Genomic DNA, 4,933 nt, shown 5'->3' with positions numbered 1-4,933 from the left:
AATGTGGGAGCAAACCGGAGCACACCCACACAGACACTGGGAGTATGCACAAACTCCACACAGTCAGTCGCCTTTGGCGGGAATTAAACCTGGGTCTCTGGCGCTGTGAGGCAGCAGTGCTAACCACTGTGCCGAGATTAGCGTCAGCCTAAACATTATGGCACGGACACAGCACACAGGGGCGAACACCTTCAAAATATTATCGAGGCTGACACTAATTGTTAAAGTTCACCTGAGAATGTGACTTTCAAAAACGTTTTGCAAATTACAAAAGAAAGAAGTGAAGCTAACATGGTCATTCTAACAGATAGAAGATTTAACAAACAATCAAGATATTTTTCAAAGCATAATTTCAATTACATCATACTGTAAACTTTTGCGATAAGTTCTGTATCTTATAACTCTTGTACTCCACGAACACCTGATAAAGGAGCAGCCCTCCAAAAGCTAATGCTTCCAATTAAACCTGTTGGACAATGACCTGGTGTTGTATGATTTATAACTTCGTATTAGAATACGGATCTCACAATTAAAACAGTGATGAAGAAGTATTAATTCTCTCTGACAGTTCTGGATCAGTGGACTTTCTTGTAGCAGAAGGCTGTTGAGGAAGTGTCATTAGGTATAATGAGGCTGAGATCGGCAGATCTTCAAACTGCAAAGACATCAAGCGTTATGGGGAAAGGCAAGAAAGTGCAGTTCAAGGTTATCAGATCAGAAATGAAACCATTCAATAGCAGAGCAGACTTAATGGTCTGAATGGTGTCTTTCTGTTCCTAAAATTGTTGGCCTTAATATGAAACTGCAAAACCGACCTGAGTAAAACGTGCCAAATTAAAAAAGCGTGGCCCCCTGGAACACTGAACCGAGGTGCAATGAACAAAGAACAACACAAATCGCAGATAATATGAGTAATTGATATGGAGTGGTCAGTATACCAAGATAAACAGGAAAACCGATATTTAGTATCGACCTTGAACCTGGCTCCACGAGGCATGCAGTTAACTCTCACAAACCACCATTCCCCTTTCATTTTCGTGACGCCCCCACCGTTCTTGATTTAAACTGATTGAACGTGAGGCATTTGCAGCTGACGTTGCTGATGCGGAACTGTAACATACAGGGAAGCGGTTCTGACTGCTGCACAACATCATTCTGCTTCGAAAGATCAGGCAGTATTTCACATCGATTACTGTAAATGTTAACATTTAACAAGCCATGACAGTGAAAGCATTGAATCCTCATCACTATACTACCAGGGAAGATTTCTGTTAACACCACCCTGGACACCATGAGATTCATCATTCTATTCTCTCATCCTTCTGTGCATGATGCCCTCGGTTCAATTCCAGTCTTGTTGTTTGGCTTATCACACTGAGGTTAACCAATCATCTGTTGCATTGAAGTTTCTAATTTATGAGACCTTACCTCTGAGCTGGCAATGTGCTGGCTCAGTGTTGATAACACTGGCCTTGTAAACTAGAAAAGTGTTTGAAATAACCCATTCCTGTTTTTCAGTCCAAGAAATAGCGGGCGTGAGCAACGATCTAGTATTGTTGCAAGAACGAGGTGAGGCAGTATAAACTACAGAGTAATGGGGAAACAATGGGCAAGGAACACTGGGACGGGAGGGGCTGAATGTTTCCTTTCTTTGCTGTAACCAGACACTGGTGTTGAAGTCTGAAATTGGACAATATCAGCCAAGCAGGCGAAATCTTACTTTCTGTTTTTTTTCTCCCGAGGCCGGTTTCACTCTTGTGGAAATGTGTCTGTGTGCTTCAGTGTTTGGGTAAAAATGGGCTTCAGTTCCCCGACTGGGTGTGAACTTATTTTCCCCATCTCAAACTTCCATCCCATTTATTGCATCTTACAAGATTAAAACGTTCCAGGGTAATTAGCATTGAGATGAACACGTGAACATCAGAGTTTACAAGGTTACAGACCAGGTGCTGGGAAGGGAGACGATGGGACCCATTTCTGTGCTGTAAACATTTGATAATTCATTCATGTTTGAGGGGAAACATATCTGCAGTGACATAATTTTCAAAACTGTGTTATGAAGAAACGGTGCAACAGTTTCTGCCCTCATCCCTAGTGATCTAGTGGTTAGTATTCGGTGCCTTAACTGAGTGGCCTGGGTTTAATTACCGTTCAGGAAATCAGGACTTCTTGTTCCTGACACAGAGAGAGCAGGCCTACCAGGAATCTGTTTACTGCCTGAGATCAGTCACTACCCCAGCCCTTTAAAGAAGGGAAAAGTGCCTTCCTCCACTCTGCGCAGTCGGACAGTTCATCCTTCATTCTCCTCTGAGTCCACTTCCCAAAGAGTTTCAAAATACTGTCAAAACTGAGTCTCAGCTATTTCTTTTCTGTGCTTTTCATACACAGGAGCTGCAGCGATTCAATGGGTTGGTTTCTGCAAATGAAACGTACCTATGAACAATGTGCGTTGCTCTTTCAGGATTGTCTTTTCTGACAGCGCTGGCACATGACTGTTGTTCTCTATGATATAGAAGTGCCAGTGTTTGAGTTGGGTAGAGAAAGTTAAAAATTACACAACATCAGGGCATAGTCCAGCAGGTTTATTTGGAAGCACGAGCTTTCAGGGAGCCGTTCCTTCATCTGGTGGGTGTTTTTCTGCAGAAACTTGATGTATGTGTCAACATGCGCAATCTTGGAAGATCATCTGGACTTTAACCGATCTTTCGTGGTGTCGAGGGTACTCCTGACTTGGATGTGTTGGTGTTGAACTGGGGTGGACAAATTTGAAAATCACGCAAAGTCAGATTAGAGTCCAACAGTTGTCAACCATCTGACGAAGAAGCTGTTGCTTCCAAATACGCCTGTTCGATGCAACTTGGTGCTGTGGGATTTTTAACTCTGATTGTCCTTGGTAATGTTTATCTTATCGAAGACAGTGAAATAATTTTCGTTCATAGAGATGAAAATTCCAAATATTATCCACCTCATTGTCACAAATAAAATTAGCTTGGATTTGCTGTGAATATCCACAACGCTCTTGCGCCAATTAAATTTCGAACCGATAACCATCTGATCCGTAGTCAGGTATATGAATGGTTGAAACACTGGCCAGATGCACAGCTGAGATTTTACACTCTGCCGAGCTGTGGTGTTACCAAGGACATGAGCAATAACAGTAACATTCCCAAGGTGAACAAAAATCAAAGATAATCACCATCAATTATTCACTTCAAGTTCTCCTCAAATAAAACTACCATTCACAATCTGATCAGCCAATCAACGAGGTCACTGTTGATCGAGGAAACTTCAACTTATTTTGCTGCGTTTCCACTATAATTCGAGGTAAACTCCAGCCTAATGACAATATCGCATTTCCCACAATTTTCAGATTTAGATTGCGTCAATGACCTATTCCATTTGCCGGAAATAAGTAACATGAAATGAGTGAAAAAGTCCTTTTGGTCATGTAATCCAGTGTATAGTCGGTCAGAAAAGAAAAGTCAAAGACCTGAAACATCACTCGCATTTCTTTCTGTATTAGTGCGTGTTCCTGAGTTGAATATTTGCAAGACTTGTCTTCAATATCTAAAGATTTTTTTTTCCCGCGACAGATTCTTCATAAATCAATTACCATCTGAGGTGTTGAAACTTGTTTTACTTCAGATTAAATTGGTTTAATATCCTTTCCCCCAGCCTAATATCCCAATACTCCCTCCTCTTCCATGTATATACAAGCTGCACCAGGTGAGTTGCAGCTCCCAACCTGACGTTCCATTGCTCCTTGCTGCTCCATGTCAATAGAAGCTGCTGCAAGTAAGATTGGAGCTCCCACTCTGATGTCCCAATGCCCCCTGGTGCTCCATGTCATTAAATGCTGCTCCAGGTGAGAGTGGAGCTCCCAGACTGATCTCGCAAAGCTCCCTGGTCCATGTCAAATGAAGCTGCTCCAAATGAGATTGGATCTCGCAGTCTGATGTCCCAATGCTCTCTGCTGCTCCATGTCATGAAAAGCTGCTCCAGATGAGGGTGGAGCTCTCAGACTGATCTCGCAAAGCTCCCTGGTCCATGTCAAAAGATGCTGCTCCAAATGAGGTTGGATCTCGCAGTCTGATGCCCCGATGTTCCCTCTGGTCCATGTTAATAAAAGCAGCTCCATGTGTTGGTTGGACATCCCAGTCTGATGTCACAATGCTCCCTGGGCCATGTCTACAGACGCTGCTCCAGATGAGGTGGGAGCTCCCATCCCTGACAGCTCCCTCACCTCTATACCATCATAGAATTAATGCCCACTGACCATTTCCACCACTGGAGCCATTGGTGGAATATCCGCCCCATGATACCCGAATCTTATTTTTCATCACCACCGAATCATACTAAAATTCTTCCTTTCTTAAACCTTATTTAGCATGTGCATATTGCAGTCAATCCGAAGTAAGATCATGGTGTTAATTGACGTAAGTTCAATAAAAATTACATCTTAGTTTTCATGTTAAGTAACTGCTACTTAAAAAGGACAATGTTTGTAATGAAATCACAGTTTTATTCCGTGTGAGTGAACGTGATTTGTATTATTTAAATTGAACTTGTTCGCTGTGTAAAATGATGAAGTAGATCTCAATTTCAAAACAAAATTGGTATTGTTGTCATCCACCTTGAAATGTGGTCATAGAGATGTACAGCATTGAAACAGACACTTCAGTCCAATCTGCCCATGCCGACGAGATGTCCCAACCCAATCTAGTCGCACCCGCAGCACCCGGCCCATATCCCTCCACACCCTTCCTCTTCATATTCCCATTCAAAGCCTCTAAAATGTTGCAATTGTACCAGCCACCACATCCTCTGGTAGCTCATTCCATACACCTACCACCGTCTGTGTGAAAACGTTGTCCCTTAGGTCTCTTTTATATCTTTCCCCTCTCACACTAAACCTATGCCCTCTAAGTCTGGA

Source organism: Chiloscyllium punctatum, chromosome 18 (genome assembly GCF_047496795.1).
Source record: "Chiloscyllium punctatum isolate Juve2018m chromosome 18, sChiPun1.3, whole genome shotgun sequence".
In the NCBI taxonomy this organism is placed as follows: domain Eukaryota; kingdom Metazoa; phylum Chordata; class Chondrichthyes; order Orectolobiformes; family Hemiscylliidae; genus Chiloscyllium; species Chiloscyllium punctatum.
Note: the sequence above shows the minus strand (reverse complement) of the source record.